The 12,437-nt window shown below is 38.4% G+C and overlaps 1 non-coding gene across 1 annotated transcript; it reads right to left on the bottom strand.

Moving 5' to 3' along the window:
* Positions 1-240: 240 nt before the first annotated feature.
* Positions 241-347, bottom strand: LOC118487720. Its single transcript, XR_004882663.1, has one exon. It is a non-coding gene; the product is annotated as a small nucleolar RNA R71 (small nucleolar RNA).
* Between the last annotated feature and the right edge of the window lie 12,090 nt (positions 348-12,437).

Below are 12,437 nucleotides of genomic sequence, written 5' to 3'. Positions count from 1 at the left end.
ACCTTCCATGGGCTTGCGGACGAGGATCCTCATCTACATATTACTAATTTCTTAGAAATATGTAATACATTTCGGATCAATGGAGCATCAAATGACGCCATCCGCCTTCGCATGTTTCCAATTTCACTAAAAGACCGAGCTAAGGCTTGGCTCAACGCCCTCCCAGTTGACTCGGTAAACACTTGGGATGTAGTAGCCCAAAAGTTTCTATATACGTATTTCCCTCCTGCTAAAACGGCTAAATTAATGACTGAAATTAATACATATTCACAAGAGGATGGGGAATCCTTATATGAAACTTGGGAAAGGTTCAAGAAGCTACTAAGAAAGTGTCCTCATCACGGTCTTGCGGTGTGGCAACAAGTATCCACTTTCTACAATGGGTTGTTGCCACACACAAGACAAACACTTGACTCTAGCTCCGGGGGACTTTTAGGTAATCGGCGCCCAAATGAAATATATAATTAAATTGAGGAAATTGCTCAAACCAATTTTCAGTGGCACACTCCCCGAGGAAATAAATCTATTGCCCCGGGCGCCCATAAGGTTGATGAAAGCACTTCTTTACAAGCCCAAATCGAGGCCCTTTCTTCAAAAATCAAAAAACTAGAAATGGCAAAAACCGCCTCGGTCATGGCTTGTGAAGGGTGTGGTGGGCCACACGAAAATTGGAGTTGTATGAAAGAGTTAGATGATCAAACATAGTCGATAAACTACATTGATAATAGACCTAGGCCGTCGGGTCCTCCAACGGGTACCTACAACCAAGGATGGCGTAACCACCCTAACCATGGTTGGAGAGAACCCGGCAATAGTAGTAACCAACAAAATCTAAACCAACTAACAAACTTTCAACAACCAAGAAGCGAGTCACAAAATCTCTCTCAACAACAAGGTGGACGAGAAAGGCTTGAAGATACTGTATCTCGCCTCATCTCCGACACCGAAAGGAAAAACTCGGTTCGATTTCAACAATTGGAATCGAATTTTAGAAATCAACAAGCTAGTATACAAAACATTGAAAAAAATTAAATCAATCAACTCAAAATTTCTCCAAGAGACCACAAGGCGTGTTACCAAGTAATACCGAAACCAACCCAAAGGCGCAAGTACATCTCATAACGTTGAGAAACCGTACCGTGGGTCCCGAAGAGGCTCCGTCACCACCAACTGAAAGAAGCCAATCCACAACTCCGTCCACGCCCCAACAAGAGAAGGCTTCTCCACCAGTTCAAGAGCCTACTAAGACTCCTCCGGTTCCATACCCCGGTCGGTTAATTCGTCAAAAGACCGATGAGCAATTTGTAAAGTTCGAAAATTTACTAAAACAATTGCATGTTAATATTCCATTTATCGAAGTCCTAACTCAAATGCCTAAATATTCAAAATTTATGAGGGACTTCCTCACTCATAAAAAGAAAATTGAATCATTGCAATTAGTTAATTTAGGCGAAGAACGCTCCGCCTTACTACTCAACAAACTCCCGCAAAAGAAGCTTGACCCCGGAAGCTTCACAATTCCTTGCTCGATTGGGGAATCCTCCATTCGTAATGCATTAGCCGATCTCGGGGCAAGCATCATCCTCATGCCCTCATCAATGTTCAACCGACTCGGCCTAGGGAAAACAAGCCCTACAAAAATAAGCATACAACTTTCCAATAGATCCGTCAAATATCCATAAGGTGTCGCTGAAAATCTATTGGTCAAAGTCGGCGAATTTGTCTTTCCGGCCGACTTTGTCATACTAGATTTGGAGGAAGATGCCGAAGTACCACTCAACCTAGGGAGGCCATTCTTAGCTACGGCCCAAGCAGTGGTAGATATGAATGATGGAACGCTAACATTAAGGATTGGGGACGAGGAAATGAAGTTTGGAGTTGGAAAAAGAGTAGAAGACGAAGACCCGGTCAACTACATGAAGGTCATTGACTCGAGTTTGGATGATGCTCTCCGATGGTATAGCATGGGATGCAAAACATCCCACTTGGGTAACATATGACCAGGCTTTGGGTCTAGCCAAGGACCCTTATAAACGTGGCGCACCACGGAGGCATTCCGCGGAACTATCCGTAGTTTAGTTTAGATTAATTTTTATGTTTTCTAGTTTAGTTTTAATTTTCAGGAATAAAACACACTCAGGATGGTAAAGGATAACAAGGGAAACTTGCACCAGCACCCCATGCACGAAAACAGGGCCATCCGACAAAATTTTCTTCATTACAGCAAGTTCAGCACGGGCCGTGCCCGCCCAACACGGCCCCGAGCTGCACAATCTGCAAAGAATGCCCAGTTCAGGTAACTTGACACGGGGTGTGCTCACTGAACACGCCCCCGTGCCCAGGCTTCTGTTTCTTTTTAACAATTTCTGTTACTGGCGATCTGAACACGGGGCCGTGCCCGGACACCACGGGGCCGTGTCCAGACGCCCAGTAACAGAAAATTTTGCTTTTTCACACCTTTTTACACATTCAATTAATCTAAAAACTTATTTTTGGAACACATTGAGGACAATGTGTAATTTAAGTGTGGGGGGGATGCTAAAACCTTGAGTCTTGCAAGTCCTAAATACAAGCCTTACACAAAACTCTATTGGAACCGCTAATCACCCCAAATTTTTTTCAAAAATTTTCATTTTTTTTTACTTGTCTAGGTCTAAGTTGGAAATTTTAATCTAAAAGGTTATATTTTTACAAATTTACAACCGATAGCGTCGTGATAAAAAGAACCAACATAAGAAAATTATGAAATGGCATGACAAGATTAGTTAAAAATTTGATTATATATACTTGATCACATAAAAACCCATTCCCACAAAAGTGAGTTTTGAGCCTTTATTGAGCATACAAATACATATCTTTGAACTAAATGCTCATTTTTCGTTTCTTGTGTGAATAGCCGCTTGGTTCTTACGACTCTAGAACTTGCCACGACGATACATTCCCGGTCCTTACCAACTTAAAACCGAGTAAGTAAATGATGGAGGCATTAGGACTAACCCTTTTTATTTCTACACCATTATTTTTCTTTTTTTTTTACCACCTACCAAAAATCCCCCCTAGTTAACCCCTTTGAGCCTAAATCTTTTCATTTCTTAACCCAAAACAAACACCCTTTTACCCACCAAAACCCTTTTCATTTTAAACCCTTTATTTTAGTAACAAGGCTCGGTTTTTCTTATGACTTCCTAAAATATATATATATATATATATATATATATATAGGGGAAAGATAAATCGAAAACCCATGTGAGTTGAGAAAACCCAAATAAACCCTATGTAACATTTTTATTTTTTTCTAAAAAAATAGGGAATGTAATATAAATGTACACGGACCTATTTATGAAAAAAAAAATGTAAAAAACGCTTACTATTTTTTTTAAAAAAAAATGTTGAAAATTTTCATGTTACATTTTTTTTGGACATATATATTATGTAACCTGAAATTTTGTAACATTTTTTAAAAAAAAAAAAACTACTTGGTGTTTTTTTGTGTTTCTTTTTTAAAAATGTTCAAATATATGTATATTAAATTTCCTATTTTTTTTAGAAATGTTTGTTGAGTTTACATGGTTTTTTTACAAAGGTTTTCTGAGTTTTCTCAACTCAAGTGGGTTTTCGATTTATCCTTCCCATATATATATATATATCCTATATATATATATATATATATATATATAATGATGATGATGAAGCCAAAAGAAATAAACAAACAAGTTTATCAAAAGCAACTTTGTTTGAAAGAAATGCTTCATCGAAATAAACAGTTTTGAAAAATAAAAAGTCTTCCGAAAAACCGACGCTTTTTACGCCTTTCGCCCATTTTACTAACCACTAACCCAACCACCCACCTTTAGCCTAAGCCTAACCCTTCACCCAAAAGTCCTCTTGATATTTACAAAGGTGTATAGTTAAAAAGGAGGAGGATTGATTGCTTAGCAAGCTTATGGTAGAAATAATTTCCATGCCGCTCTCGAGTGATTCACTAAAATACATCTTCGGCCGAGTGTTGAGTGATCCCCCGTGAGGTATTTGAACTTGTATATAAATGGAATTTTAAAAAAAGGCATGTTATGCCCTAATAAGTAAATTATCTTATGTAATGTTTTTAATAAATCATGACGAATAGGATTGTAAATAAATAAAAATAAAACTTAATAAAGAATCTTGGAAATCCCGACACTCTATGACAAGTCCAAAAACCTTCTCTTCTACCCATTCCATTTGGGAGTGTAAAGCCACATTATAAAGAGTTTTGCTTGAGGACAAGCAAAGATTCAAGTGTGGGGGTATTTTATGTGCACAAAATGCAACATATAAATTACATAAATTGTGCCATAAAACTAACCATTTTTTAGTACTAATGTTGGAAAAAGTGTCCTTTTGTCTTCCTTTTGAATTTTCAGGATTACATGAGCTCAAATGAACAAAAGAAGCAAAAAGGCAGCTAAATCTAACATAAATACAAGAAAAGGAACAAACGTGGCATGCCCGACCCCCGGCAGCATCTTCCCAAGCAAAAACAAGAGAACAGAAAGCTGAGCACGGGGGCGTGTGCAAGTGTCAGCAGAAAAGACAAAGTTGTAGAAGCTTCTATCGCCCACCACGGGGCAGTGCTCAGCGGACACGGGGTCGTGGTCAACTCTAAGATTCACAGAATCTAGGGAAATCTTGATAGTACAGATACGCTTCTGCACACGGGGTCGTGCTCAGCGGACACGGGGGCATGGTCAACTAATGCAGACAAACTGCAATTAATGAAGAAAGAGAAGGAGGATGGACACGAGGCCATGCCCAATGGACACGGGGCCGTGCCCGAGCTGCTGTTCAGGCTATAAATAGGGGTGTTTGGCTCATTTGCAAACCATCCCTTGGCACACCACCCCTCTCACACTTCACCCACCACCCACCACCATCACAACACCATCATCCGCCGCCATCATCCATCGTCCATCATAGAGTGTGTGAGTCGTCTCGGGATCCAAGATTGATCGTAAGAGTTCTTGACAATCAAAGGCCATGTTTGCCTAAGTCTCTTACATCACTTGGTGAAGACAAGTGTTTAGTGTAATACTTTTTATTTTTAATCTTTTCGCACTTTTTATTTGGTTATGTGTTAATGACTTTAATAACTAGTTTCTTATGTTGAAGGTGATTCTTCCTTATCGTTTGTCCGTGGTGTCTTGGCATTATTTTACTGTCTATATAAAATAAAAGATTTTCATCATTCATATCTCCACGGTCTATATGGAGATATGTTGGCTACCTGGTCGGGGGTTAAGGGAACGGTTTGGTAAGAGTCTTGCCATTGTTCAGTGTATAGATCCTGCAAAGGACCTTGGTCAAATTTAGTAGGACCTCCTTCAATACCCACCGGTATTGGATGGCGGGGGTCCAAACTCTTTGATCCCCTCATAAGTAAGCTACTATTAAAACTTTAACCCGCCTACTTAGGACTGTATCCCTGCTGACTCAGACTACTTAGCCGAGGGTAACGTCATATTCAAAAGAGGGGCCTACCACAATATGCATTAATAACTTAATTAATTATCTTTCAATAATCCGACCCTTTAGGATTGTATCCTTGCTGACTCAAACTACTGGGTTTTGGGTAACGTCACCTTCAAAAGAGGGATCTACTACAATAACTATGGTAATCTCTTAAAAAGTGCAAAAGTGCGGAAATAATTAAAGGTTACACTACACACGAGTCGGATCCAAGTGATTTATCTTGTCTATCTGTTTTTACTTTTATTTTATTTTTCAGCAATTTAGTTAGTTTTATTTTTCTAGTTTAAAAACCTTTTTTCTAACTTTTTGATTTGATTAGACATTGAGGATAAACCGGTACTAAAAGCTCTTGTGTCCTTGGACGACCTCGGTATCTTACCAACACTATACTACGCTCACGATGGGTGCACTTGCCCATATGTGTGTTTTATGTTAGTAAATATCGTGTTTTATAAATTTAAAACTTGGCTAAAAAGTGTAAAAGGGCTTAAAATATACACCAAAAAATATATTACACTACACATGCATCATTAGTATGCATGTTCATTCACATCAACATTCATTTCAAACTCTTAGCTACATTGACTTTCATCGGTCAAATCATTAACATGCATAAGATATGAATTGATAATCACATTGTTCAACATCCATGAAATCTTTTCATCATCATGCATAATAGATAATTTTTCTAACACATGTCACATGATCTATCTAATCTAACATTTGTATCAAAAAGCCTAATCATGCTATTCATACATTGTTGACTTTCAGAAAGTCAACTGTCTATCATATGAATTTTCAACTTATAGTCATACATCCATATTATTATAGTAGGCTATACTAATGACACCATATATATTTCATACTCATCTTGTAAGACCACATACAACCACATGATCACCTAGTTATATGCACACACATACATAACCCATTCCGTCCATACTAACACCATAACCCATACTTAGCTAACCCAATATCATTCCAACATTACCCCTTTCTAGTAATCTCATATACTTAACATTTACTTCTTAATCACAATTAGGCAATCAAACAGTCACATGGTGTGCATTACATCATTCAAGCATATGATGTAAGCTACTAGTGCACACTTCTACCCAAACATGAAATCAACAAAATCCCCATATGGATTCAATCCAACACACCTTCCTCGTGGTCCTTCAAGCATATGCACATTTCCACCAATTCAGGAGTGAGCCTTGTTCATCTTAATGAAATAACCTTTCCATTAGCAGAAAAAACGAATTTTAAAGCTACTGTAGAAGCTTGGACCAGTAGTAGCTTACAGGCCATGGCGGCAAGGATCGGAAGTTCAAATTCCTTTCCTTTCCACTAAACAAAAATGTCAAAATTTTCAAACTCTTGTTTGGAAGTGACGGTGGCTAAAAATCTGTTGCAATATATTTCCCGAGTTCGCTACTTGGGGGGTTAGACCACGAGCCCGCTTACCATTATCACTTCTTAGAGTATTACACAAACATATATTTAAATCTTTACTACAATTAACTACTACTTGAAGCCGCACTTTCCCAAATGATGTTGAACTATATTTTGATTGATAAATCCCAAATAAGTTTATTAGATGTTTCTTAAAGTTGTTGATTGACTTTGAACCAATATTAGGATCATCATGTTGTAAACCCAAGGCATAACTTATTTTTTTCAGTTAGCGTTTCAACACCACCCACATTTAGGTATCGGTTTAATGCGACAGAACAAGTAATAACGGGAGGCAATTCTATAAAGTATTTTTGAAAATTTTCTTTCATTGGCGACATCATTTATACAAAAATTCGGCCTCGAAATTCTAAATCTTGAAGTTTCGTTCCCACTATAAAAAGTTGGTTAAGAACTATACAATCTATAGGATAACAAACCCCCGGTAAAAACGTAGTTGCGGTCTTAAAAACCCCGAGCAAATCGGTTAATTGTTCGATAATTTGCCAGCTAGATGGCAGAAAGGGCGTAACATATTGTTCGTGTACAGTAAGTTATGAAATGCAATTAAACTATCTTTTTTTTTTGTTTTTAAGCGCTTTCAAACATATTGTAAGTCAAATCCCATCGAGTAGGTACATCCCAATTTGCACCTAAACAAGTGGAACTGGACTCTTTACAAAACTTCTATATCTACAATATGTTGCCTTCCTACTCGTAAAAATATCATGTAACATTTGTTTAAAATTTTCTTCTATATTCGAAATTTTACTAAGTCAGTCTTGTACAACCAAGTTGATAATATGTGCAACAAATCGACTATAAAAAACACTGTTGTAAATCGGTTAAATCTTAGTTTTAGTTGTGCAACCACGACACTATTTTTTGATGCGTTATAAAAAGAAATACCAAAAACTCTGTTTTTCAATTGAAGGTTTCAATTACTTTTTTTAATATTTGAAATAAATTGCTTGTGGTATGTGGATGCAGAAACTTTCAAAAGTAATCATACGCCTCATCATTTGCCACGAGTTGGAGTGTATCCAATGTGTGGTAACGCAAAGGTACGATTCGAGTAAACCATGTTGTGCCAACCAAACATCACAGTTAACTTACACCGGTTTCTATATTATGAAAACCCAAAATTAAATCTATTTTAGCCTTTTTCCACATTTTAAGACAATCATGTCCAAGGGTAGTGCAACTTACGTGATTATAATGCGGTTGTAGTGTTTTTCGGATGAGACTCGTCAAACAAGGGTTGTCGAAGTGGTCGAATGGCAAGCTCTCTTGAATCACAAACTTTCCCATGCTTTCTCGAACCGCATCAACATCGAAACGCCAAAGTAGCGTTGGACTCCGATCATGTCGGTTGACATTGTAGTTTGACCTTGATCGGGTGCGTTTTGAACACCTTGCAAAACGAATCTAGATGTTTTTTTCAAAGTAGAGTGGGACCCCAATTTTAACACAACACCACAATGAACGCACTGAGCTCTGTTTGAATCGGACGACATTTTACATAACTCAAGGTGTGCCCAAATAACTTTGTTTCTCTTTGTAGGAAGAGCTTCCATAACCGTTGGTTTGCTAGGCGTAGAACCCGTACATTTAAAAGAGGTAGCACAATCGGAAGCTATTTTCAAGAGTAGTTGAGAGCGTTTATGGTGAGGTTTTAAGTTTTTTTTTTAGCTCGGTGATTAAACCTAAACATCTACCAATTATTTATAATAGTTTATGAGGTCTAGAAATAAAAAAGAAAATAGAAACTAACGGTCCTAAAGCTCTGACAGCTATGTAATACTTTTTCTTTGAACGACAAAGATTACATAACACTACTCCTAAATTACACTAAAATTTACCTCATGCCAGAAATTGAACCATGGTCACTTCCCAAGAGACACAAAGTCTCTACCACCCCACCAAAGTGGTGATGGCAACTATGTAGTACTCAAATTTTATAATGTTGCATCTAAAATTTTAGAATGTGGAAGCTGGTTTAAATCAAAATTGGAGTCTAAATTAGAATGTATAATTCAAAATTGATGTGAATATTTAGAATGTTGATGCCTTGGAGTTGAGTATTATGAACTTGAGTGATAGTGTTAGATGCTTACATTTATCAAAATGTAAACAAAACAAAAAAAAAAGGATTGTATTTGTTGGATTCTCATTGTTAGTTTAAAGCATATAATGATTCTTTACAACCAAGTAAAATGAGTTTAGACCCATAATTATAATGTATATCGGGTACTAAAAACCTGTACCGGGATTCAAAAACCGGTTCCAGGTATAGATCATAGCTGGTTACGGTTATTAGACGAGCATAAATCGGTTCCAGTTCCGGGTATTGAGATCAAAAAACATATCATATCTATACCCTATGGGTATGGTCAGTCCCGGTTTTGGGTATAGAATAACCAGGTATTGAAAAACCTTTCCGGGTTTTTTTACTGGGTCCGATTTTTTGTGCACCTCTAGTTTAGCGTGAAGCAAAGAGTTTGGGCCTCAAAAGATTAGTCCATTAGAGCCCAACTTTCTGTTAAAAAAAAAAGTTTTTATATGCCTTAGGCCATGACATGTAGGCTCTTTCTGTTAAGAGTAAATTACAAAAATCATGTGACAACTCGAACTTTAGACTTACTTTGTGTAACGCTACGTGCATATGTGAACTAAATTATATGATTGGATTTAATGAATGTTTTGTTATTGAGTGCATGATGTAACGTATGTATGCATGTATTAACCCGATCGCACAACACACACACCTACACTTGATCGCACAAAGCCGTTGGGCTTTACACCTTGTACGCGGACCAATAGGGCAGCCCATGTAAGGGCCGGCCCACCCCTCTATACCGTGTAAACACCTTAGGGACTTGGTTTTTCTCATTTGTTACAAAACACAAGAACACACACCAAGAACCCTAGACCTTTCTCTCTCTCGTTTGCTTTGGAACTCGACGGCCATCACTTCTCTTCCTCTCGGATATCATTCTTGTATCGGATCACCCTTTACACTACGGTTAGTGTGTTGTTATTTACCTTCTTATTGATCGATGATATGATTCTATGCTAGACTATACCGATTAGACTTGTGTATGTGATATTAAACTAGGGCCGATCCGATTAGGTTGATATGTTAGTTCTCGGATTGATTTGTTATGATTGGATGTTGTTAATCGTTTGATATGTGTTTATATGCGGATGAGGTGCACAACTGTTGAATTAATATGCATGCTAATTGAACCATATCACACGATTTGATAAGATGATGAATATATTGTTTATGTTTTGATAAATTAGTGTTTATGTTTGAATTAAGATTCATACGAATTCATGATGAAAAGGCTTGTTTGATCGGCATTAGGGTAAACGTATGTTGGAAATTTTGTTGATTGGTTGAGATAAAATTGGTAACTGTTATAAGATTTGTAACTGATTGCTTAATTCATGGAAAGTTGTTAACCAATCGCACAACTAGGCTGAATCACACAAAGCCACTCGCACAAACTGGTTCGATCACACAAGCTGAACCAGTTGCACAAGGCATTACCCAGTCGCACAAGGGGAATGTCGTTTAACAGTTGGGCCTTAGAAGTCCAGGGCCCAAACGCACAAGCCCAAATCGCCTGGTCGCACAAGATGTTTGGCATGCACGGTCGCACAACAGGTGTGGATCGCACAAGCTGCCATGCATGCTGGACTGGGCCAGGTGTGTATCGGATCGCACGAGTAATGGCTCTTAAATCACATGTTGGGCCTTAGGCCCAATCTCAATCCTGGTCGCACAAGGGTCTCTAGTCGCACAATCCAGTTCAGTCGCACAAGTCACTTATGTGTTATATTTGGGCCGCTTATGCATGTTGGGCCAGTTTATTGTTGGGCTGAGTATTATCGTTGGGCTGAATTAATTAGATCGCACAAGCCGAGCCGGATCGCACAAGGCCCTTATGTGCGATCGGTTTGGGCCGAGATTATTGAATTTGTTAAGTTGTTGGGCTCAATTGTTTAATCGCTCAAAGTATGATCCTATTATACAAACTGACTGATGCCGTGCAATAAGTGTTGCCATGACTTATATGTGCTGTTAACATGTTAACTTATGTGATTCATACGTGCAATACTTGAACCGAACCTGACTAGTGTGATAACCCTGTTAGGACGTGATTGATCACTGTTAGTTCAAGAACCCTCTTTTGTGTATCTGCCGAGCAAACCAAGGTGAGTTCACGCAGCCAAGGCATGGGATTCCCGGGTTGGGAATTGGGTTGGAATGTTGATATGATATGATTACTCGTACTTACGCAATCACTAGACTATAGACCATCGTCCTCAGGATAGTCAGGACACGTTACGTAAAGCCCACGTAACCCAGTAATTACCATTTGTCTCCCGGGTCGGGAGGACACGTTACGTAAAGCCTACGTAACCCAATACCATCTACTGTCTTCCGGGTCGGAAGGACACGCTGCGTAAAGCCTACGTAGCCCCCACGCGTACCACTGTCCTCGGGGAAGGGCACGTCACGTAAAGCCTACGTGACCCAGTACGTATTCCTGTTCTCGGTTTAAGAAGAACACATGGTTGCACTAGTCTAGTAAGTACCATAATGGGAATCCCCCATTGTTAAGGATAAACGTGAGAATCCCTCACAAATAGTATATACTTGTATGGGAAGCCCCACTAGATGAATTTACGCATTGTTGATACGAACTTACTTTCTGTGAACTCGCTCAACTAGTTTGTTGATTATTTGTTGCATGCCTTGCAGGACCTTAGGTATACTTGGAGCTTGCACTAGAGGAGAAGCGGGTCGTTGTGGACAAGAACACGTGAATGCTTATTAAACACTTTACATTCACACATTGATACCTATGTTTTGGGTTTTACATTTAATGTTTCCGCTACATATACAATGTTTGGTTTTGAACATCAATTATGTCTATGATTATTAAATGCTATGTTTGATATAATTGGTGGCTGGATCCTGGTCATGTCACGCTCCCAAGCGGTGATACTCCGCAGGTGGATTTTGGGGGTGTGACAAATCGTCCTTTATGTATGTCACTTATTGCAAACTGTGTCCTTTGTCTTCAATAATTACAGAAAACATACTCGATGTTTGCAAACCCTTGAAGTTATGTCCTTTAGCCCTAACTCAGTTAATTTTTTGTGGTTAAATCTGACCAAATGGACACCACATGACGGTATTTTTGTGGTTAAATCTGACCAAATGGACCCCACATGAGAGTAAAATGACCAAAATACCCTCATGTGAGGTCCATTTGGTCATATTTAACCACAAAAAATTAACTGAGTTAGGGCTAAAGGACATAACTTGCAAGGGTTTGCAAACATCGAGTACATTTTCTGTAATTATTGAAGATAAAGGACACAGTTTGCAATAAGTGACATACATAAAGGACGGTTTTTATAATTTACTCTTCTGTTAAAAAGATTAGTCCATTAGC

The sequence above is a fragment of the Helianthus annuus genome, chromosome 15 (genome assembly GCF_002127325.2).
Source record: "Helianthus annuus cultivar XRQ/B chromosome 15, HanXRQr2.0-SUNRISE, whole genome shotgun sequence".
Taxonomy (NCBI): domain Eukaryota; kingdom Viridiplantae; phylum Streptophyta; class Magnoliopsida; order Asterales; family Asteraceae; genus Helianthus; species Helianthus annuus.
Note: the sequence above shows the minus strand (reverse complement) of the source record. Positions and strands in the feature narration are given on the sequence as shown.